The sequence below is a fragment of the Coloeus monedula genome (assembly GCF_965178545.1).
Source record: "Coloeus monedula genome assembly, chromosome: Z".
Lineage (NCBI taxonomy): Eukaryota > Metazoa > Chordata > Aves > Passeriformes > Corvidae > Coloeus > Coloeus monedula.
In genome coordinates this window covers 17,119,880-17,144,405 of record NC_138822.1, presented here as the reverse complement: position 1 = coordinate 17,144,405, position 24,526 = coordinate 17,119,880, and positions in this window count along the sequence as shown.

Below are 24,526 nucleotides of genomic sequence, written 5' to 3'. Positions count from 1 at the left end.
GCAAAGCCCTGGGCAGCCGATCCCGGTGTCCGGCCGGACCCTGGGCAACAGCAGGCTGGAGCGGCAGGCTGGAGCGGCAGGGACGAGCACAAATCCTGGGTGGCAGGCGAGATGTATCCAAAGCGCGGAGCTGCGGTGGGAGCCCCCCGGAGGTCTGGGCAGGCAGGATGAGCAGGGCTACAAGGTAGCGAAGGCTCAAAGCAATGGTGGGGGCAGGGAAGGCGGGCTTTGGATCCCGGGGTTTCTCTGGCAGAAGGAAAAGCAGCCGAAGAAAGCAGCCTCCCTCTCTGTCCAAACGCCGGGGACCGACTGCCCACACACCCAGGCAAAACAAAAGAGTAGCCAGATGCACCCCACCCCCATCGCCAGCTCTTTTGTTTGATGAAATATGCAGCCATTTGTCCCCCCAGCAACACATATGGGGAAAATTCCTGTAACAGAAAAAAACCCAGCAGAGCTCCTAAAACCCCAACACTCCCCCACAACCAAGAAGGGAGGAGGAGAGTTTTGGGGCTGTGGCGTGACCTCTGGTCAGAGGCACTGAACACCCATCCTCCCTCACACAAACTGGCTCAGCTGTAAAACCCCCCACCCTGGGAAGGCCACATCCATGAGAAATTCACATGACGGGCAGCTGAGCAGGTGTCATAATCCATCAAAGACCCCCAAAGCGCTCCCCAGACTCATTGCTGAGGCCTTGCAGCAGAGCATCACACGCCATGCAAAGGGATACAACAGATCCAGAGTCTGTTGCAAGAGACTGTGTCAAACTTGCCCCCCACCAGGGCAGGTACCTGGGCGTTCCCACCTGGCCCAAACGTACGTCAATCCCCCAAACTCCATGTTTCCAGGGAACCCTTACCGCCAAGAAGCCCTGATGGAGAGCATCAACAGAATGCCATTGGCATCCTCAGAGTGGTGATGTTTTTAAATCTGTCTCTGTCACTCTCTTTGTCTGCCCCCACCTCTTTTCTATTTCTTTCTCTTTCTCTCTCTTTCTCTCTCTCTCTCTCTCACTTACTGTTCAATAAAACCCATACTACTGACTTTGGCATATGGCCTCATTTGCACCTTAATTCAGGCCAAAGCATTTCTGACAAGTTTAATGACGGGATCATAACAAGGGTCTAGAAGCCCGCAAGCCTGGGGGCTGCTCCATGCCACTTCCAGTGGCTTCAGCTGTCAAAGGGGTGCCAGGTGTGGCCCTTTGTGACACAGGCGCCTTGTGTCAGGGCCCTGGATGATGTGGGACATTGTGGTGCCCAGAGGCCCTTGTGACACGGTAGAGCCCCGCCCTGCCCTGCCAGGGGGTATCCAAGGGGCGCAGAGCCCTGGGGAGCCCAGTCCCGCCAGAGCCGCTCTCGCAGGAGGAAGCAGCTCCCGGGATTCCTGTGCGTCAGACAACGTCAGACGTGAAGGAGGACCACGTGAACCCCAACTCACAGCCCCCCAGCCCCTTGCCCGGCTGGCTGCCAGACCAGGCCCTCAGTGGGCAGTGGCTGGGGGCAGGCAGCAGCTCAGGCCTGCCCCTGTCGGACACTGAGGAGGAGGGGGCCTTTGTCAACATGGACGAAGAGTGGGAATACGACTCGGATCAAGAGCTTTCCCAGTGGGGAGGCCTTAGTGGCCAAGAACTTTGCCTCTGGGAAGAAGTGACAATCCAAGAGTTTTACCAAGGGCAAGAAGTGACGATCCAGGAAGTTTCCCCATGGGGAGTTGTGACACACCAAGAGTTGCATCAGAGGGAGGTAGGTATGAAAGTCCAGTGGGGGGATGGCACACAGCAAGAGCTGTACTACGGGAAAGAAAGCGTGACAGGCCAGGAGCTGTACCCATGGGAGGAAGAGGATGAGATATGCCAAGAATGGTCCCAGTGGGAAGAAGACCTGACGTGCCAAGAGCTGTCCCAGTGGGAAGGGGAGGGAGAGCAGGAGCTGTCTCCTTTGGAAGAAGATGTGCAAGGCCACCTGCACATGTACCAATGGGAAGGAGACAAGAGACAGCCAGAGTTGCCCCAGGTGGGAGACAACAGGGACAAGGAGCTATCACAAGGAAAAGACTACAATGTCCAGGAGCTAGCCCGGTGGGAAAAAGACAGGAGTGACCAAAAGCTGCCCCAATGGGAAGGAAGTGTCAGCAGCCAGGGGCTGCCCCAATGGGCAGAAGGTGTCAGTGACAAGATGTGGGACAAACCCTTGTACCCAGAGAAGGATGAGGATGCCCAGGAGGGGCCCGCCTCTCCCAGCAGCGTGGGCACCCAGGTGGCAGGAGAGGCAGCCCATGAGCTGCCCAGCGCCTCTCCTGCCCCAGGGAGTCCCACAGAGGACGAGCTGGCAGCCGCTGCTGCTCCAGCTGGAGCTGCTGAGGAGGAGGAGGAGCCTCCCGAGCCTCTGCCTGCCGAGGTGGAAAAGGCACCAGCTTCTCCTGGCCTCACGGAGGAGGTGCCATCGGCAGCGCCAGAGAGCCCAGTCCCTGCTCCACGCAGCCCCCCAGGCTACAGCCAGGCTCTGCTGGACTTGGCGTGGCACATCAGCCATGAGGTGGTGCGAGAGGCTGTGCTTGAGGCCCAGGCATCTGGCCAGCAGCCAGAGGAACAGAGGGACCTGGAGCAAAGCACAGCTGCAGAACTAGAAGCAGCAGCTCCAGAAGAAAAGCAAGAGAGCCCCATCTCTGGCCTGCACAGCCCCTGCTGCACCCCCAGCACCTCGCCCAGCCCACTGGGAGCCCAAGCCCTCAGTGAGCAGCAGGAGGAGGCAGACAGGGGCTCAGTCCTGGCAGAGAAAGAGACTGAGGAGAGGGACTCGGCTGGGGAGCTCGAGCTTTCTCAGTGCAAAGATGAGGAAAACACAGAGCTGTCCCAAGGAGAAACCAACAGACACCAGGAAGGGTCCCAAGGGGAAGCCTGCATTGAGCAGGAGCTATCCCTAGAAAAAGACAGCAATGACCAGGATGTATTCCAAGGGGAAGCCTGCATTGAGCAGGAGCTGTCCCTAGAAGCAGCCAGGATCGACCAGGAAGGGTCCCAAGGGGAAGCCTGCATTGAGCAGGAGCTGCCCCTGCAAGAAGCCAGGATCGACCAGGATGTATTGCAAGGGGAAGCCTGCATTGAGCAGGAGCTGTCCCATGGAGATGTCGGTAGCTACCAAGAAGTGTCTGACTGGGAAGAGTCCATTGGCCAGGAGGTTTCTGAAGAGGAAGACTCCATTGGTCAGGAGGTTTCCAAAGGGAATGGCAAGAGACCTTCAGTTCAGTCCAGCTGGGAAAATGACAGTGACCAAGACCCGATGCAGGACAGCTGGGAACAGACCACTGGGGACAAGCCCTTGCTGCAGGAGGAGGACGAGTGGGATGGAGTGAGCCTCCTCGAGCTCCGTGAAGAAGACAGAGAGCTGGGAGGTTTGGCAGGAGGCAGGCTCCCAGTGCCTGCCCCTCGCGAGGCCTGGGTTGAGCATGGGCCATCTGAGCCGTGCCCCCAAGCGCCGCTCTGTGCCTCGCCTCCCCAGCTGGGAGCCCAGGCCCTCAGGCAGCAGCTGAGTCCCCGCAAGAAACGTCCCTCCCGCCTCGGGCGGGCGCTGCGGATGCTGCGCAGCCTATTCCGCTGCTCCTGCCTGGCGCCACGGCCCGAGGATTAGGGCTGCGGCCGGCGCCAGCCCGGGCCCCCTGGACGGCAGCTGGCTGGCAGCCTGCCCCACATCCTGGGGGAGCCACACGGGCTGCCTTTGCCTGGACATGTCCCTGCAGCCTCAGCAATCCCTGGCTGCTTTGGAGCATCCCAAGCCACTCTCCCCAAGAGCAAATATTACCCATGTGGCCAGCCTCAGACCAGTATCCACACGGGACACTTGGTGCCAGGTGGCTCAGCGGTGAAGGCCAGACACTCATCAGGGTGGGAAGAGACCTTGAAAGTCATCCAGTCCCACCGTCACCCTGGCATCACCATCATCACCCTGAAACCATGTCCCCAAGTGCCACATCCAGACAAGACTTGAACACTTCCAGAGACAGTGACTCTACCACCTCCCTGAGCAACTTCTTGCAATCGATTCCTGACCACTCTGTCAGGGAAAAGTTGTTTGGAATATTTAATCTGTACCTCCCCTGGTGGAATCCAAGGCCATTTCCTCTCATCCTGAAAGGACTACGTGCTGATCCTTTGGGATTTTATCCATGAGGAATGGGCGCAGACAGGAGGTATTGCTCCCAGGACTCCACTGCATGGCTTCACCAAACAATTCTTCCAAAACAGAGGGAAGTTGGCTTTAAGAAATAGTGGCAGTAGTGAAAAGCAAAACAAAACAAACAAACAAAACAAAACAAAACAAAAAAACACAAAAACCAACCAAACAAAAAACCCCTAAAAACAACACAAAACACAAAAAAATCCACAAAAAGAAAAATAATAGGAATAGGACTAATAATAATACAAAGAAGATGAAGAAAATGAAGAAATAGTGGTAGTAAATAAGAAAAAGAAGTAAACTTAAGAATAAGAACAAGAAAAAAAAGAATAAGAAGAATGAGAATAAGAGTGAGAATAAGAGCAAGCATAAGAATAGGATTAAGAATAAGAATAAGAATAGGAAAAAGGAAAAGAAAAAATAATAAGAAAAAGAATAGGAAAAAGCATAAGAATAAGAATAAAAATAAGAATTAAAAAAATAAGAATGAGAATGAGAATGAGAATGAGAATGAGAATAAGAAGAATAAGAATAAGAATAAGAATAAGAATAAGAATAAGAATAAGAATAGAAACAAGACAAAGTAAAAAGAATAAATCTAAGACTAAGTTGATGTAGAAGAAGAAAGAGGAGTAAAAGTAAATACTAAGAAGAAGGAGAAGAAGCATGGGGATCAGAAGAAGAAGAAGAAGAGGCTAAAGAAGAAGATTAAATAGTAGGAGTAACAAATTATTATTATTATTAGAACAATTATATCAAGTTAAAATACACATCCACACATCCTCTAGCATCACAGAAAGGTTTAATTTGGGAAGGACCTCAAACCTTTCTATCTCTCTCCTTCACAATTCTTGTTAAATAAAATCCACGTTCAATAAAATCTGTATGTTGTCATCATATGGTCTCATTTGAACCTTAATTTGGGCAGAGGCATCTCTCCCTAATCCAATCCTAACAGTTATTAAATGAGTATCACTCGGCTTCATCTCATTGTTTCACTTCAGGCAAACCTGACAAATGTATCTCTTCCAGGGAGGGGGCATCCACAAAGCCTCTGGGAGACCTATGCCAATGCCTCACCAGCCTCACAGAAGAGAATGTCTTCCTGCTATTTAATCCATATCTGTTTCAGTTAAAGGCCACTGCCCTTTCTTCTATCATCACTACATATGCCTGTGAAAAGTCTCTCTCCATCATTCTTGTAGGGGGCCCTCTTAGGTACTGGCAAGGGTTCTAAGGTTTCCCTGGGGTCTTCTCTTCCCTAGGCTGAACAACGCTAACACTCCCAACCTGTCTTCAAAGCAGAGGTTCTCCAACGCTCTTAGGAACCCTCAGTCGCTCTCCTCTGAACTCATTCTAACAGGCCCGCATCCCTTATCCTGGGGCCCCCAGACACAGAGGTAGTGGTGCGGGTGAGATTTCAAACAATGGACTAGAGGGCCACAATTACCTCCCTTGACCTGCAGCTCTTTGCTCCTTTCCATGCAGCTCAGCCCACGGGTGGCTTTTTGGGCTGGCAGCACAGATTGTTGGCTCACGCTGAGCTTCTCCTCCATCAGCACCCCCAAGTCCTTCTCCTCAGCCCCTGCCCCACTCAGCTTCCTGTGCCCTGCAAACCCTGTGCTGAGAGGGAGCTCCATGCACTCTCTGTGTCACTGGCAAAGCCATTCAAGAGCCCCAGGGCCAAGGCCAGAGCCCTGATGGACGCTCCTCGTCCCCAGCCTCCACCTGGGCATGGAGCCACTGACCACAGCTCCCCAGCTGCCTCCATCTGGCCAATTCTTCATGCCCTGCATAGCCCACCCTCCAAAGGCAGGGCTGTGCAGTGTGGGGCTTGAGGTGTCGTGTGGCACTGTGTCCAAAGCCTCACAGGGGCTCTGGGCACATCAGGATTGTCAGAGACTGAAATGTTATGGGTAAGGACTTAAACATTGTTACAAAGGAGTTTTGCCCATTATGGCAAAACTGTATAAAGAGGCTGAGACTCCCCAAGCCCACCTCTCCTTCACCTGACTGCAGCTTTGGGCTGGGACTTAAGCTGCCTAACAGAACTTGAGATAGCATGACGGCGACATTAGTGCTCAGTTACCTCTGGTCTAGGAACAAGGAAACAAGACTAAGGGAGGAGAAGGTAGCCACAAGAAAGCCAAACGCAGAAGCTGTCCTGAAAATCAGCTTGGGCTGGATTCAGCCTGGGGAGGCCATAGCCCACAGGCTCATCTGCTGAGGCCAGGTTTGCACACACTCCCTGTCTTGGTTTGAAAGACAGGTGTCTGCTAAGGAAGGCAGGAGCCTCCCTTGGAATGGCAGATGCAACCCCCCCTTCCCTCCGAGTTATTATAATTTTGAAATCAAGGGGCTTTTAGGCAAAGATGTGGGAAAATAGGAAGAACAGTTCTTTACTATGATAGATCTCTATGTGTATAACCAGTCAAGCAAACAGCAACAATTCTGGCAGTAGCAGCAAACAATCCCAAGCCCAGTGCCAGCCCTCTGGGCTGTCGGGCCCTTTCCCCTGGGGTGCAGTTCCGCTCGCAGCCGGCAGGGGCGCTGGCGGCTCCCGGTGAGCAGGGCAGGTGCGATGGTTCCCCCGCGGCTGCAGGGGGCGCTCCGGAGCGAGCTCGGGGAGCACGCGGCCCTGGTGGCCTGGGATGCCGGGAAGGGATGGGACAAAGGCTTCGCAAAGCCCTGGGCAGCCGATCCCGGTGTCCGGCCGGACCCTGGGCAACAGCAGGCTGGAGCGGCAGGCTGGAGCGGCAGGGACGAGCACAAATCCTGGGTGGCAGGCGAGATGTATCCAAAGCGCGGAGCTGCGGTGGGAGCCCCCCCGAGGTCTGGGCAGGCAGGATGAGCAGGGCTACAAGGTAGCGAAGGCTCAAAGCAATGGTGGGGGCAGGGAAGGCGGGCTTTGGATCCCGGGGTTTCTCTGGCAGAAGGAAAAGCAGCCAAAGAAAGCAGCCTCCCTCTCTGTCCAAACGCCGGGCACCGACTGCCCACACACCCAGGCAAAACAAAAGAGTAGCCAGATGCACCCCACCCCCATCGCCAGCTCTTTTGTTTGATGAAATATGCAGCCATTTGTCCCCCCAGCAACACATATGGGGAAAATTCCTGTAACAGAAAAAAAACCAGCAGAGCTCCTAAAACCCCAACAGTCCCCCACAACCAAGAAGGGAGGAGGAGAGTTTTGGGGCTGTGGCGTGACCTCTGGTCAGAGGCACTGAACACCCATCCTCCCTCACACAAACTGGCTCAGCTGTAAAACCCCCCACCCTGGGAAGGCCACATCCATGAGAAATTCACATGACGGGCAGCTGAGCAGGTGTCATAATCCATCAAAGACCCCCAAAGCGCTCCCCAGACTCATTGCTGAGGCCTTGCAGCAGAGCATCACACGCCATGCAAAGGGATACAACAGATCCAGAGTCTGTTGCAAGAGACTGTGTCAAACTTGCCCCCCACCAGGGCAGGTACCTGGGCGTTCCCACCTGGCCCAAACGTACGTCAATCCCCCAAACTCCATGTTTCCAGGGAACCCTTACCGCCAAGAAGCCCTGATGGAGAGCATCAACAGAATGCCATTGGCATCCTCAGAGTGGTGATGTTTTTAAATCTGTCTCTGTCACTCTCTTTGTCTGCCCCCACCTCTTTTCTATTTCTTTCTCTTTCTCTCTCTTTCTCTCTCTCTCTCTCTCACTTACTGTTCAATAAAACCCATACTACTGACTTTGGCATATGGCCTCATTTGCACCTTAATTCAGGCCAAAGCATTTCTGACAAGTTTAATGACGGGATCATAACAAGGGTCTAGAAGCCCGCAAGCCTGGGGGCTGCTCCATGCCACTTCCAGTGGCTTCAGCTGTCAAAGGGGTGCCAGGTGTGGCCCTTTGTGACACAGGCGCCTTGTGTCAGGGCCCTGGATGATGTGGGACATTGTGGTGCCCAGAGGCCCTTGTGACACGGTAGAGCCCCGCCCTGCCCTGCCAGGGGGTATCCAAGGGGCGCAGAGCCCTGGGGAGCCCAGTCCCGCCAGAGCCGCTCTCGCAGGAGGAAGCAGCTCCCGGGATTCCTGTGCGTCAGACAACGTCAGACGTGAAGGAGGACCACGTGAACCCCAACTCACAGCCCCCCAGCCCCTTGCCCGGCTGGCTGCCAGACCAGGCCCTCAGTGGGCAGTGGCTGGGGGCAGGCAGCAGCTCAGGCCTGCCCCTGTCGGACACTGAGGAGGAGGGGGCCTTTGTCAACATGGACGAAGAGTGGGAATACGACTCGGATCAAGAGCTTTCCCAGTGGGGAGGCCTTAGTGGCCAAGAACTTTGCCTCTGGGAAGAAGTGACAATCCAAGAGTTTTACCGAGGGCAAGAAGTGACGATCCAGGAAGTTTCCCCATGGGGAGTTGTGACACACCAAGAGTTGCATCAGAGGGAGGTAGGTATGAAAGTCCAGTGGGGGGATGGCACACAGCAAGAGCTGTACTACGGGAAAGAAAGCGTGACAGGCCAGGAGCTGTACCCATGGGAGGAAGAGGATGAGATATGCCAAGAATGGTCCCAGTGGGAAGAAGACCTGACGTGCCAAGAGCTGTCCCAGTGGGAAGGGGAGGGAGAGCAGGAGCTGTCTCCTTTGGAAGAAGATGTGCAAGGCCACCTGCACATGTACCAATGGGAAGGAGACAAGAGACAGCCAGAGTTGCCCCAGGTGGGAGACAACAGGGACAAGGAGCTATCACAAGGAAAAGACTACAATGTCCAGGAGCTAGCCCGGTGGGAAAAAGACAGGAGTGACCAAAAGCTGCCCCAATGGGAAGGAAGTGTCAGCAGCCAGGGGCTGCCCCAATGGGCAGAAGGTGTCAGTGACAAGATGTGGGACAAACCCTTGTACCCAGAGAAGGATGAGGATGCCCAGGAGGGGCCCGCCTCTCCCAGCAGCGTGGGCACCCAGGTGGCAGGAGAGGCAGCCCATGAGCTGCCCAGCGCCTCTCCTGCCCCAGGGAGTCCCACAGAGGACGAGCTGGCAGCCGCTGCTGCTCCAGCTGGAGCTGCTGAGGAGGAGGAGGAGCCTCCCGAGCCTCTGCCTGCCGAGGTGGAAAAGGCACCAGCTTCTCCTGGCCTCACGGAGGAGGTGCCATCGGCAGCGCCAGAGAGCCCAGTCCCTGCTCCACGCAGCCCCCCAGGCTACAGCCAGGCTCTGCTGGACTTGGCGTGGCACATCAGCCATGAGGTGGTGCGAGAGGCTGTGCTTGAGGCCCAGGCATCTGGCCAGCAGCCAGAGGAACAGAGGGACCTGGAGCAAAGCACAGCTGCAGAACTAGAAGCAGCAGCTCCAGAAGAAAAGCAAGAGAGCCCCATCTCTGGCCTGCACAGCCCCTGCTGCACCCCCAGCGCCTCGCCCAGCCCACTGGGAGCCCAAGCCCTCAGTGAGCAGCAGGAGGAGGCAGACAGGGGCTCAGTCCTGGCAGAGAAAGAGACTGAGGAGAGGGACTCGGCTGGGGAGCTCGAGCTTTCTCAGTGCAAAGATGAGGAAAACACAGAGCTGTCCCAAGGAGAAACCAACAGACACCAGGAAGGGTCCCAAGGAAAAGCCTGCATTGAGCAGGAGCTGTCCCTGGAAGAAGCCAGGGATGACCAGGAAGGGTCCCAAGGGGAAGCCTGCATTGAGCAGGAGCTGCCCCTGGAAGAAGCCAGCAATGACCAGGATGTATTGCAAGGGGAAGCCTGCATTGAGCAGGAGCTGTCCCATGGAGATGTCGGTAGCTACCAAGAAGTGTCTGACTGGGAAGAGTCCATTGGCCAGGAGGTTTCTGAAGAGGAAGACTCCATTGGTCAGGAGGTTTCCAAAGGGAATGGCAAGAGACCTTCAGTTCAGTCCAGCTGGGAAAATGACAGTGACCAAGACCCGATGCAGGACAGCTGGGAACAGACCACTGGGGACAAGCCCTTGCTGCAGGAGGAGGACGAGTGGGATGGAGTGAGCCTCCTCAAGCTCCGTGAAGAAGACAGAGAGCTGGGAGGTTTGGCAGGAGGCAGGCTCCCAGTGCCTGCCCCTCGCGAGGCCTGGGTTGAGCATGGGCCATCTGAGCCGTGCCCCCAAGCGCCGCTCTGTGCCTCGCCTCCCCAGCTGGGAGCCCAGGCCCTCAGGCAGCAGCTGAGTCCCCGCAAGAAACGTCCCTCCCGCCTCGGGCGGGCGCTGCGGATGCTGCGCAGCCTATTCCGCTGCTCCTGCCTGGCGCCACGGCCCGAGGATTAGGGCTGCGGCCGGCGCCAGCCCGGGCCCCCTGGACGGCAGCTGGCTGGCAGCCTGCCCCACATCCTGGGGGAGCCACACGGGCTGCCTTTGCCTGGACATGTCCCTGCAGCCTCAGCAATCCCTGGCTGCTTTGGAGCATCCCAAGCCACTCTCCCCAAGAGCAAATATTACCCATGTGGCCAGCCTCAGACCAGTATCCACACGGGACACTTGGTGCCAGGTGGCTCAGCGGTGAAGGCCAGACACTCATCAGGGTGGGAAGAGACCTTGAAAGTCATCCAGTCCCACCGTCACCCTGGCATCACCATCATCACCCTGAAACCATGTCCCCAAGTGCCACATCCAGACAAGACTTGAACACTTCCAGAGACAGTGACTCTACCACCTCCCTGAGCAACTTCTTGCAATCGATTCCTGACCACTCTGTCAGGGAAAAGTTGTTTGGAATATTTAATCTGTACCTCCCCTGGTGGAATCCAAGGCCATTTCCTCTCATCCTGAAAGGACTACGTGCTGATCCTTTGGGATTTTATCCGTGAGGAATGGGCGCAGACAGGAGGTATTGCTCCCAGGACTCCACTGCATGGCTTCACCAAACAATTCTTCCAAAACAGAGGGAAGTTGGCTTTAAGAAATAGTGGCAGTAGTGAAAAGCAAAACCAAACCAAACCAAACCAAACCAAACCAAACCAAACCAAACCAAACCAAACCAAAAAACCCTAAAACCAACACAAAACACAAAAAAAATCCACAAAAAGAAAAATAATAGGAATAGGACTAATAATAATACAAAGAAGATGAAGAAAATGAAGAAATAGTGGTAGTAAATAAGAAAAAGAAGTAAACTTAAGAATAAGAACAAGAAAAAAAAGAATAATAAGAAGAATGAGAATAAGAGTGAGAATAAGAGCAAGAATAAGAATAGGATTAAGAATAAGAATAAGAATAGGAAAAAGGAAAAGAAAAAATAATAAGAAAAAGAATAGGAAAAAGCATAAGAATAAGAATAAAAATAAGAATTAAATAAATAAGAATGAGAATGAGAATGAGAATGAGAATAAGAAGAATAAGAATAAGAATAAGAATAAGAATAAGAATAAGAATAAGAATAGAAACAAGACAAAGTAAAAAGAATAAATCTAAGACTAAGTTGATGTAGAAGAAGAAAGAGGAGTAAAAGTAAATACTAAGAAGAAGGAGAAGAAGCATGGGGATCAGAAGAAGAAGAAGAAGAGGCTAAAGAAGAAGATTAAATAGTAGGAGTAACAAATTATTATTATTATTAGAACAATAATATCAAGTTAAAATACACATCCACACATCCTCTAGCATCACAGAAAGGTTTAATTTGGGAAGGACCTCAAACCTTTCTATCTCTCTCCTTCACAATTCTTGTTAAATAAAATCCACGTTCAATAAAATCTGTATGTTGTCATCATATGGTCTCATTTGAACCTTAATTTGGGCAGAGGCATCTCTCCCTAATCCAATCCTAACAGTTATTAAATGAGTATCACTCGGCTTCATCTCATTGTTTCACTTCAGGCAAACCTGACAAATGTATCTCTTCCAGGGAGGGGGCATCCACAAAGCCTCTGGGAGACCTATGCCAATGCCTCACCAGCCTCACAGAAGAGAATGTCTTCCTGCTATTTAATCGATATCTGTTTCAGTTAAAGGCCACTGCCCTTTCTTCTATCATCACTACATATGCCTGTGAAAAGTCTCTCTCCATCATTCTTGTAGGGGGCCCTCTTAGGTACTGGCAAGGGTTCTAAGGTTTCCCTGGGGTCTTCTCTTCCCTAGGCTGAACAACGCTAACACTCCCAACCTGTCTTCAAAGCAGAGGTTCTCCAACGCTCTTAGGAACCCTCAGTCGCTCTCCTCTGAACTCATTCTAACAGGCCCGCATCCCTTATCCTGGGGCCCCCAGACACAGAGGTAGTGGTGCGGGTGAGATTTCAAACAATGGACTAGAGGGCCACAATTACCTCCCTTGACCTGCAGCTCTTTGCTCCTTTCCATGCAGCTCAGCCCACGGGTGGCTTTTTGGGCTGGCAGCACAGATTGTTGGCTCACGCTGAGCTTCTCCTCCATCAGCACCCCCAAGTCCTTCTCCTCAGCCCCTGCCCCACTCAGCTTCCTGTGCCCTGCAAACCCTGTGCTGAGAGGGAGCTCCATGCGCTCTCTGTGTCACTGGCAAAGCCATTCAAGAGCCCCAGGGCCAAGGCCAGAGCCCTGATGGACGCTCCTCGTCCCCAGCCTCCACCTGGGCATGGAGCCACTGACCACAGCTCCCCAGCTGCCTCCATCTGGCCAATTCTTCATGCCCTGCATAGCCCACCCTCCAAAGGCAGGGCTGTGCAGTGTGGGGCTTGAGGTGTCGTGTGGCACTGTGTCCAAAGCCTCACAGGGGCTCTGGGCACATCAGGATTGTCAGAGACTGAAATGTTATGGGTAAGGACTTAAACATTGTTACAAAGGAGTTTTGCCCATTATGGCAAAACTGTATAAAGAGGCTGAGACTCCCCAAGCCCACCTCTCCTTCACCTGACTGCAGCTTTGGGCTGGGACTTAAGCTGCCTAACAGAACTTGAGATAGCATGACGGCGACATTAGTGCTCAGTTACCTCTGGTCTAGGAACAAGGAAACAAGACTAAGGGAGGAGAAGGTAGCCACAAGAAAGCCAAACGCAGAAGCTGTCCTGAAAATCAGCTTGGGCTGGATTCAGCCTGGGGAGGCCATAGCCCACAGGCTCATCTGCTGAGGCCAGGTTTGCACACACTCCCTGTCTTGGTTTGAAAGACAGGTGTCTGCTAAGGAAGGCAGGAGCCTCCCTTGGAACGGCAGATGCAACCCCCCCTTCCCTCCGAGTTATTATAATTTTGAAATCAAGGGGCTTTTAGGCAAAGATGTGGGAAAATAGGAATAACAGTTCTTTACTGTGATAGATCTCTATGTGTATAACCAGTCAAGCAAACAGCAACAATTCTGGCAGTAGCAGCAAACAATCCCAAGCCCAGTGCCAGCCCTCTGGGCTGTCGGGCCCTTTCCCCTGGGGTGCAGTTCCGCTCGCAGCCGGCAGGGGCGCTGGCGGCTCCCGGTGAGCAGGGCAGGTGCGATGGTTCCCCCGCGGCTGCAGGGGGCGCTCCGGAGCGAGCTCGGGGAGCACGCGGCCCTGGTGGCCTGGGATGCCGGGAAGGGATGGGACAAAGGCTTCGCAAAGCCCTGGGCAGCCGATCCCGGTGTCCGGCCGGACCCTGGGCAACAGCAGGCTGGAGCGGCAGGCTGGAGCGGCAGGGACGAGCACAAATCCTGGGTGGCAGGCGAGATGTATCCAAAGCGCGGAGCTGCGGTGGGAGCCCCCCGGAGGTCTGGGCAGGCAGGATGAGCAGGGCTACAAGGTAGCGAAGGCTCAAAGCAATGGTGGGGGCAGGGAAGGCGGGCTTTGGATCCCGGGGTTTCTCTGGCAGAAGGAAAAGCAGCCGAAGAAAGCAGCCTCCCTCTCTGTCCAAACGCCGGGGACCGACTGCCCACACACCCAGGCAAAACAAAAGAGTAGCCAGATGCACCCCACCCCCATCGCCAGCTCTTTTGTTTGATGAAATATGCAGCCATTTGTCCCCCCAGCAACACATATGGGGAAAATTCCTGTAACAGAAAAAAACCCAGCAGAGCTCCTAAAACCCCAACACTCCCCCACAACCAAGAAGGGAGGAGGAGAGTTTTGGGGCTGTGGCGTGACCTCTGGTCAGAGGCACTGAACACCCATCCTCCCTCACACAAACTGGCTCAGCTGTAAAACCCCCCACCCTGGGAAGGCCACATCCATGAGAAATTCACATGACGGGCAGCTGAGCAGGTGTCATAATCCATCAAAGACCCCCAAAGCGCTCCCCAGACTCATTGCTGAGGCCTTGCAGCAGAGCATCACACGCCATGCAAAGGGATACAACAGATCCAGAGTCTGTTGCAAGAGACTGTGTCAAACTTGCCCCCCACCAGGGCAGGTACCTGGGCGTTCCCACCTGGCCCAAACGTACGTCAATCCCCCAAACTCCATGTTTCCAGGGAACCCTTACCGCCAAGAAGCCCTGATGGAGAGCATCAGCAGAATGCCATTGGCATCCTCAGAGTGGTGATGTTTTTAAATCTGTCTCTGTCACTCTCTTTGTCTGCCCCCACCTCTTTTCTATTTCTTTCTCTTTCTCTCTCTTTCTCTCTCTCTCTCTCTCACTTACTGTTCAATAAAACCCATACTACTGACTTTGGCATATGGCCTCATTTGCACCTTAATTCAGGCCAAAGCATTTCTGACAAGTTTAATGACGGGATCATAACAAGGGTCTAGAAGCCCGCAAGCCTGGGGGCTGCTCCATGCCACTTCCAGTGGCTTCAGCTGTCAAAGGGGTGCCAGGTGTGGCCCTTTGTGACACAGGCGCCTTGTGTCAGGGCCCTGGATGATGTGGGACATTGTGGTGCCCAGAGGCCCTTGTGACACGGTAGAGCCCCGCCCTGCCCTGCCAGGGGGTATCCAAGGGGCGCAGAGCCCTGGGGAGCCCAGTCCCGCCAGAGCCGCTCTCGCAGGAGGAAGCAGCTCCCGGGATTCCTGCGCGTCAGACAACGTCAGACGTGAAGGAGGACCACGTGAACCCCAACTCACAGCCCCCCAGCCCCTTGCCCGGCTGGCTGCCAGACCAGGCCCTCAGTGGGCAGTGGCTGGGGGCAGGCAGCAGCTCAGGCCTGCCCCTGTCGGACACTGAGGAGGAGGGGGCCTTTGTCAACATGGACGAAGAGTGGGAATACGACTCGGATCAAGAGCTTTCCCAGTGGGGAGGCCTTAGTGGCCAAGAACTTTGCCTCTGGGAAGAAGTGACAATCCAAGAGTTTTACCAAGGGCAAGAAGTGACGATCCAGGAAGTTTCCCCATGGGGAGTTGTGACACACCAAGAGTTGCATCAGAGGGAGGTAGGTATGAAAGTCCAGTGGGGGGATGGCACACAGCAAGAGCTGTACTACGGGAAAGAAAGCGTGACAGGCCAGGAGCTGTACCCATGGGAGGAAGAGGATGAGCTATGCCAAGAATGGTCCCAGTGGGAAGAAGACCTGACGTGCCAAGAGCTGTCCCAGTGGGAAGGGGAGGGAGAGCAGGAGCTGTCTCCTTTGGAAGAAGATGTGCAAGGCCACCTGCACATGTCCCAATGGGAAGGAGACAAGAGACAGCCAGAGTTGCCCCAGGTGGGAGACAACAGGGACAAGGAGCTATCACAAGGAAAAGACTACAATGTCCAGGAGCTAGCCCGGTGGGAAAAAGACAGGAGTGACCAAAAGCTGCCCCAATGGGAAGGAAGTGTCAGCAGCCAGGGGCTGCCCCAATGGGCAGAAGGTGTCAGTGACAAGATGTGGGACAAACCCTTGTACCCAGAGAAGGATGAGGATGCCCAGGAGGGGCCCGCCTCTCCCAGCAGCGTGGGCACCCAGGTGGCAGGAGAGGCAGCCCATGAGCTGCCCAGCGCCTCTCCTGCCCCAGGGAGTCCCACAGAGGACGAGCTGGCAGCCGCTGCTGCTCCAGCTGGAGCTGCTGAGGAGGAGGAGGAGCCTCCCGAGCCTCTGCCTGCCGAGGTGGAAAAGGCACCAGCTTCTCCTGGCCTCACGGAGGAGGTGCCATCGGCAGCGCCAGAGAGCCCAGTCCCTGCTCCACGCAGCCCCCCAGGCTACAGCCAGGCTCTGCTGGACTTGGCGTGGCACATCAGCCATGAGGTGGTGCGAGAGGCTGTGCTTGAGGCCCAGGCATCTGGCCAGCAGCCAGAGGAACAGAGGGACCTGGAGCAAAGCACAGCTGCAGAACTAGAAGCAGCAGCTCCAGAAGAAAAGCAAGAGAGCCCCATCTCTGGCCTGCACAGCCCCTGCTGCACCCCCAGCGCCTCGCCCAGCCCACTGGGAGCCCAAGCCCTCAGTGAGCAGCAGGAGGAGGCAGACAGGGGCTCAGTCCTGGCAGAGAAAGAGACTGAGGAGAGGGACTCGGCTGGGGAGCTCGAGCTTTCTCAGTGCAAAGATGAGGAAAACACAGAGCTGTCCCAAGGAGAAACCAACAAACACCAGGAAGGGTCCCAAGGGGAAGCCTGCATTGAGCAGGAGCTGCCCCTGGAAGAAGCCAGGGACGACCAGGAAGGGTCCCAAGGGGAAGCCTGCATTGAGCAGGAGCTGTCCCTAGAAGCAGCCAGGATCGACCAGGATGCATTCCAAGGCGAAGCCTGCATTGAGCAGGAGCTGCCCCTGGAAGAAGCCAGGGATGACCAGGAAGGGTCCCAAGGGGAAGCCTGCATTGAGCAGGAGCTGCCCCTGGAAGAAGCCAGGATCGACCAGGATGTATTGCAAGGGGAAGCCTGCATTGAGCAGGAGCTGTCCCATGGAGATGTCGGTAGCTACCAAGAAGTGTCTGACTGGGAAGAGTCCATTGGCCAGGAGGTTTCTGAAGAGGAAGACTCCATTGGTCAGGAGGTTTCCAAAGGGAATGGCAAGAGACCTTCAGTTCAGTCCAGCTGGGAAAATGACAGTGACCAAGACCCGATGCAGGACAGCTGGGAACAGAACACTGGGGACAAGCCCTTGCTGCAGGAGGAGGACGAGTGGGATGGAGTGAGCCTCCTCGAGCTCCGTGAAGAAGACAGAGAGCTGGGAGGTTTGGCAGGAGGCAGGCTGCCAGTGCCTGCCCCTCGCGAGGCCTGGGTTGAGCATGGGCCATCTGAGCCGTGCCCCCAAGCGCCGCTCTGTGCCTCGCCTCCCCAGCTGGGAGCCCAGGCCCTCAGGCAGCAGCTGAGTCCCCGCAAGAAACGTCCCTCCCGCCTCGGGCGGGCGCTGCGGATGCTGCGCAGCCTATTCCGCTGCTCCTGCCTGGCGCCACGGCCCGAGGATTAGGGCTGCGGCCGGCGCCAGCCCGGGCCCCCTGGACGGCAGCTGGCTGGCAGCCTGCCCCACATCCTGGGGGAGCCACACGGGCTGCCTTTGCCTGGACATGTCCCTGCAGCCTCAGCAATCCCTGGCTGCTTTGGAGCATCCCAAGCCACTCTCCTCAAGAGCAAATATTACCCATGTGGCCAGCCTCAGACCAGTATCCACACGGGACACTTGGTGCCAGGTGGCTCAGCGGTGAAGGCCAGACACTCATCAGGGTGGGAAGAGACCTTGAAAGTCATCCAGTCCCACCGTCACCCTGGCATCACCATCATCACCCTGAAACCATGTCCCCAAGTGCCACATCCAGACAAGACTTGAACACTTCCAGAGACAGTGACTCTACCACCTCCCTGAGCAACTTCTTGCAATCGATTCCTGACCACTCTGTCAGGGAAAAGTTGTTTGGAATATTTAATCTGTACCTCCCCTGGTGGAATCCAAGGCCATTTCCTCTCATCCTGAAAGGACTACGTGCTGATCCTTTGGGATTTTATCCATGAGGAATGGGCGCAGACAGGAGGTATTGCTCCCAGGACTCCACTGCATGGCTTCACCAAACAATTCTTCCAAAACAGAGGGAAGTTGGCTTTAAGAAATAGTGGCAGTAGTGAAAAGCAAAACAAAACCAAACCAAACCAAACCAAACCAAACCAAACCAAAAAACCCTAAAACCAACACAAAACACAAAAAAAATCCACAAAAAGAAAAATAATAGGAATAGGACTAACAATAATACAAAGAAGATGAAGAAAATGAAGAAATAGTGGTAGTAAATAAGAAAAAGAAGTAAACTTAAGAATAAGAACAAGAAAAAAAGAATAATAAGAAGAATGAGAATAAGAGTGAGAATAAGAGCAAGAATAAGAATAGGATTAAGAATAAGAATAAGAATAGGAAAAAGGAAAAGAAAAAATAATAAGAAAAAGAATAGGAAAAAGCATAAGAATAAGAATAAAAATAAGAATTAAAAAAATAAGAATGAGAATGAGAATGAGAATGAGAATAAGAAGAATAAGAATAAGAATAAGAATAAGAATAAGAATAAGAATAGAAACAAGACAAAGTAAAAAGAATAAATCTAAGACTAAGTTGATGTAGAAGAAGAAAGAGGAGTAAAAGTAAATACTAAGAAGAAGGAGAAGAAGCATGGGGATCAGAAGAAGAAGAAGAAGAGGCTAAAGAAGAAGATTAAATAGTAGGAGTAACAAATTATTATTATTATTATTATTAGAACAGTTATATCAAGTTAAAATACACATCCACACATCCTCTAGCATCACAGAAAGGTTTAATTTGGGAAGGACCTCAAACCTTTCTATCTCTCTCCTTCACAATTCTTGTTAAATAAAATCCACGTTCAATAAAATCTGTATGTTGTCATCATATGGTCTCATTTGAACCTTAATTTGGGCAGAGGCATCTCTCCCTAATCCAATCCTAACAGTTATTAAATGAGTATCACTCGGCTTCATCTCATTGTTTCACTTCAGGCAAACCTGACAAATGTATCTCTTCCAGGGAGGGGGCATCCACAAAGCCTCTGGGAGACCTATGCCAATGCCTCACCAGCCTCACAGAAGAGAATGTCTTCCTGCTATTTAATCCATATCTGTTTCAGTTAAAGGCCACTGCCCTTTCTTCTATCATCACTACATATGCCTGTGAAAAGTCTCTCTCCATCATTCTTGTAGGGGGCCCTCTTAGGTACTGGCAAGGGTTCTAAGGTTTCCCTGGGGTCTTCTCTTCCCTAGGCTGAACAACGCTAACACTCCCAACCTGTCTTCAAAGCAGAGGTTCTCCAACGCTCTTAGGAACCCTCAGTCGCTCTCCTCTGAACTCATTCTAACAGGCCCGCATCCCTTATCCTGGGGCCCCCAGACACAGAGGTAGTGGTGCGGGTGAGATTTCAAGCAATGGACTAGAGGGCCACAATTACCTCCCTTGACCTGCAGCTCTTTGCTCCTTTCCATGCAGCTCAGCCCACGGGTGGCTTTTTGGGCTGGCAGCACAGATTGTTGGCTCACGCTGAGCTTCTCCTCCATCAGCACCCCCAAGTCCTTCTCCTCAGCCCCTGCCCCACTCAGCTTCCTGTGCCCTGCAAACCCTGTGCTGAGAGGGAGCTCCATGCACTCTCTGTGTCACTGGCAAAGCCATTCAAGAGCCCCAGGGCCAAGGCCAGAGCCCTGATGGACGCTCCTCGTCCCCAGCCTCCACCTGGGCATGGAGCCACTGACCACAGCTCCCCAGCTGCCTCCATCTGGCCAATTCTTCATGCCCTGCATAGCCCACCCTCCAAAGGCAGGGCTGTGCAGTGTGGGGCTTGAGGTGTCGTGTGGCACTGTGTCCAAAGCCTCACAGGGGCTCTGGGCACATCAGGATTGTCAGAGACTGAAATGTTATGGGTAAGGACTTAAACATTGTTACAAAGGAGTTTTGCCCATTATGGCAAAACTGTATAAAGAGGCTGAGACTCCCCAAGCCCACCTCTCCTTCACCTGACTGCAGCTTTGGGCTGGGACTTAAGCTGCCTAACAGAACTTGAGATAGCATGACGGCGACATTAGTGCTCAGTTACCTCTGGTCTAGGAACAAGGAAACAAGACTAAGGGAGGAGAAGGTAGCCACGAGAAAGCCAAACGCAGAAGCTGTCCTGAAAATCAGCTTGGGCTGGATTCAGCCTGGGGAGGCCATAGGCCACAGGCTCATCTGCTGAGGCCAGGTTTGCACACACTCCCTGTCTTGGTCTGAAAGACAGGTGTCTGCTAAGGAAGGCAGGAGCCTCCCTTGGAATGGCAGATGCAACCCCCCCTTCCCTCCGAGTTATTATAATTTTGAAATCAAGGGGCTTTTAGGCAAAGATGTGGGAAAATAGGAAGAACAGTTCTTTACTATGATAGATCTCTATGTGTATAACCAGTCAAGCAAACAGCAACAATTCTGGCAGTAGCAGCAAACAATCCCAAGCCCAGTGCCAGCCCTCTGGGCTGTCGGGCCCTTTCCCCTGGGGTGCAGTTCCGCTCGCAGCCGGCAGGGGCGCTGGCGGCTCCCGGTGAGCAGGGCAGGTGCGATGGTTCCCCCGCGGCTGCAGGGGGCGCTCCGGAGCGAGCTCGGGGAGCACGCGGCCCTGGTGGCCTGGGATGCCGGGAAGGGATGGGACAAAGGCTTCGCAAAGCCCTGGGCAGCCGATCCCGGTGTCCGGCCGGACCCTGGGCAACAGCAGGCTGGAGCGGCAGGCTGGAGCGGCAGGGACGAGCACAAATCCTGGGTGGCAGGCGAGATGTATCCAAAGCGCGGAGCTGCGGTGGGAGCCCCCCGGAGGTCTGGGCAGGCAGGATGAGCAGGGCTACAAGGTAGCGAAGGCTCAAAGCAATGGTGGGGGCAGGGAAGGCGGGCTTTGGATCCCGGGGTTTCTCTGGCAGAAGGAAAAGCAGCCAAAGAAAGCAGCCTCCCTCTCTGTCCAAACGCCGGGGACCGACTGCCCACACACCCAGGCAAAACAAAAGAGTAGCCAGATGCACCCCACCCCCATCGCCAGCTCTTTTGTTTGATGAAATATGCAGCCATTTGTCCCCCCAGCAACACATATGGGGAAAATTCCTGTAACAGAAAAAAACCCAGCAGAGCTCCTAAAACCCCAACACTCCCCCACAACCAAGAAGGGAGGAGGAGAGTTTTGGGGCTGTGGCGTGACCTCTGGTCAGAGGCACTGAACACCCATCCTCCCTCCCACAAACTGGCTCAGCTGTAAAACCCCCCACCCTGGGAAGGCCACATCCATGAGAAATTCACATGACGGGCAGCTGAGCAGGTGTCATAATCCATCAAAGACCCCCAAAGCGCTCCCCAGACTCATTGCTGAGGCCTTGCAGCAGAGCATCACACGCCATGCAAAGGGATACAACAGATCCAGAGTCTGTTGCAAGAGACTGTGTCAAACTTGCCCCCCACCAGGGCAGGTACCTGGGCGTTCCCACCTGGCCCAAACGTACGTCAATCCCCCAAACTCCATGTTTCCAGGGAACCCTTACCGCCAAGAAGCCCTGATGGAGAGCATCAACAGAATGCCATTGGCATCCTCAGAGTGGTGATGTTTTTAAATCTGTCTCTGTCACTCTCTTTGTCTGCCCCCACCTCTTTTCTATTTCTTTCTCTTTCTCTCTCTTTCTCTCTCTCTCTCTCTCTCACTTACTGTTCAATAAAACCCATACTACTGACTTTGGCATATGGCCTCATTTGCACCTTAATTCAGGCCGAAGCATTTCTGACAAGTTTAATGACGGGATCATAACAAGGGTCTAGAAGCCCGCAAGCCTGGGGGCTGCTCCATGCCACTTCCAGTGGCTTCAGCTGTCAAAGGGGTGCCAGGTGTGGCCCTTTGTGACACAGGCGCCTTGTGTCAGGGCCCTGGATGATGTGGGACATTGTGGTGCCCAGAGGCCCTTGTGACACGGTAGAGCCCCGCCCTGCCCTGCCAGGGGGTATCCAAGGGGCGCAGAGCCCTGGGGAGCCCAGTCCCGCCAGAGCCGCTCTCACAGGAGGAAGCAGCTCCCGGGATTCCTGTGCGTCAGACAGCGTCAGACGTGAAGGAGGACCACGTGAACCCCAACTCACAGCCCCCCAGCCCCTTGCCCGGCTGGCTGCCAGACCAGGCCCTCAGTGGGCAGTGGCTGGGGGCAGGCAGCAGCTCAGGCCTGCCCCTGTCGGACACTGAGGAGGAGGGGGCCTTTGTCAACATGGACGAAGAGTGGGAATACGACTCGGATCAAGAGCTTTCCCAGTGGGGAGGCCTTAGTGGCCAAGAACTTTGCCTCTGGGAAGAAGTGACAATCCAAGAGTTTTACCAAGGGCAAGAAGTGACGATCCAGGAAGTTTCCCCATGGGGAGTTGTGACACACCAAGAGTTGCATCAGAGGGAGGTAGGTATGAAAGTCCAGTGGGGGGATGGCACACAGCAAGAGCTGTACTACGGGAAAGAAAGCGTGACAGGCCAGGAGCTGTACCCATGGGAGGAAGAGGATGAGCTATGCCAAGAATGGTCCCAGTGGGAAGAAGACCTGACGTGCCAAGAGCTGTCCCAGTGGGAAGGGGAGGGAGAGCAGGAGCTGTCTCCTTTGGAAGAAGATGTGCAAGGCCACCTGCACATGTACCAATGGGAAGGAGACAAGAGACAGCCAGAGTTGCCCCAGGTGGGAGACAACAGGGACAAGGAGCTATCACAAGGAAAAGACTACAATGTCCAGGAGCTAGCCCGGTGGGAAAAAGACAGGAGTGACCAAAAGCTGCCCCAATGGGAAGGAAGTGTCAGCAGCCAGGGGCTGCCCCAATGGGCAGAAGGTGTCAGTGACAAGATGTGGGACAAACCCTTGTACCCAGAGAAGGATGAGGATGCCCAGGAGGGGCCCGCCTCTCCCAGCAGCGTGGGCACCCAGGTGGCAGGAGAGGCAGCCCATGAGCTGCCCAGCGCCTCTCCTGCCCCAGGGAGTCCCACAGAGGACGAGCTGGCAGCCGCTGCTGCTCCAGCTGGAGCTGCTGAGGAGGAGGAGGAGCCTCCCGAGCCTCTGCCTGCCGAGGTGGAAAAGGCACCAGCTTCTCCTGGCCTCACGGAGGAGGTGCCATCGGCAGCGCCAGAGAGCCCAGTCCCTGCTCCACGCAGCCCCCCAGGCTACAGCCAGGCTCTGCTGGACTTGGCGTGGCACATCAGCCATGAGGTGGTGCGAGAGGCTGTGCTTGAGGCCCAGGCATCTGGCCAGCAGCCAGAGGAACAGAGGGACCTGGAGCAAAGCACAGCTGCAGAACTAGAAGCAGCAGCTCCAGAAGAAAAGCAAGAGAGCCCCATCTCTGGCCTGCACAGCCCCTGCTGCACCCCCAGCGCCTCGCCCAGCCCACTGGGAGCCCAAGCCCTCAGTGAGCAGCAGGAGGAGGCAGACAGGGGCTCAGTCCTGGCAGAGAAAGAGACTGAGGAGAGGGACTCGGCTGGGGAGCTCGAGCTTTCTCAGTGCAAAGATGAGGAAAACACAGAGCTGTCCCAAGGAGAAACCAACAAACACCAGGAAGGGTCCCAAGGGGAAGCCTGCATTGAGCAGGAGCTGCCCCTGGAAGAAGCCAGGGACGACCAGGAAGGGTCCCAAGGGGAAGCCTGCATTGAGCAGGAGCTGTCCCTAGAAAAAGACAGCATCGACCAGCATGTGTTCCAAGGGGAAGCCTGCATTGAGCAGGAGCCGTCCCTAGAAGCAGCCAGGATCGACCAGGATGCATTCCAAGGCGAAGCCTGCATTGAGCAGGAGCTGCCCCTGGAAGAAGCCAGCAATGACCAGGATGTATTGCAAGGGGAAGCCTGCATTGAGCAGGAGCTGTCCCATGGAGATGTCGGTAGCTACCAAGAAGTGTCTGACTGGGAAGAGTCCATTGGCCAGGAGGTTTCTGAAGAGGAAGACTCCATTGGTCAGGAGGTTTCCAAAGGGAATGGCAAGAGACCTTCAGTTCAGTCCAGCTGGGAAAATGACAGTGACCAAGACCCGATGCAGGACAGCTGGGAACAGAACACTGGGGACAAGCCCTTGCTGCAGGAGGAGGACGAGTGGGATGGAGTGAGCCTCCTCGAGCTCCGTGAAGAAGACAGAGAGCTGGGAGGTTTGGCAGGAGGCAGGCTGCCAGTGCCTGCCCCTCGCGAGGCCTGGGTTGAGCATGGGCCATCTGAGCCGTGCCCCCAAGCGCCGCTCTGTGCCTCGCCTCCCCAGCTGGGAGCCCAGGCCCTCAGGCAGCAGCTGAGTCCCCGCAAGAAACGTCCCTCCCGCCTCGGGCGGGCGCTGCGGATGCTGCGCAGCCTATTCCGCTGCTCCTGCCTGGCGCCACGGCCCGAGGATTAGGGCTGCGGCCGGCGCCAGCCCGGGCCCCCTGGACGGCAGCTGGCTGGCAGCCTGCCCCACATCCTGGGGGAGCCACACGGGCTGCCTTTGCCTGGACATGTCCCTGCAGCCTCAGCAATCCCTGGCTGCTTTGGAGCATCCCAAGCCACTCTCCTCAAGAGCAAATATTACCCATGTGGCCAGCCTCAGACCAGTATCCACACGGGACACTTGGTGCCAGGTGGCTCAGCGGTGAAGGCCAGACACTCATCAGGGTGGGAAGAGACCTTGAAAGTCAT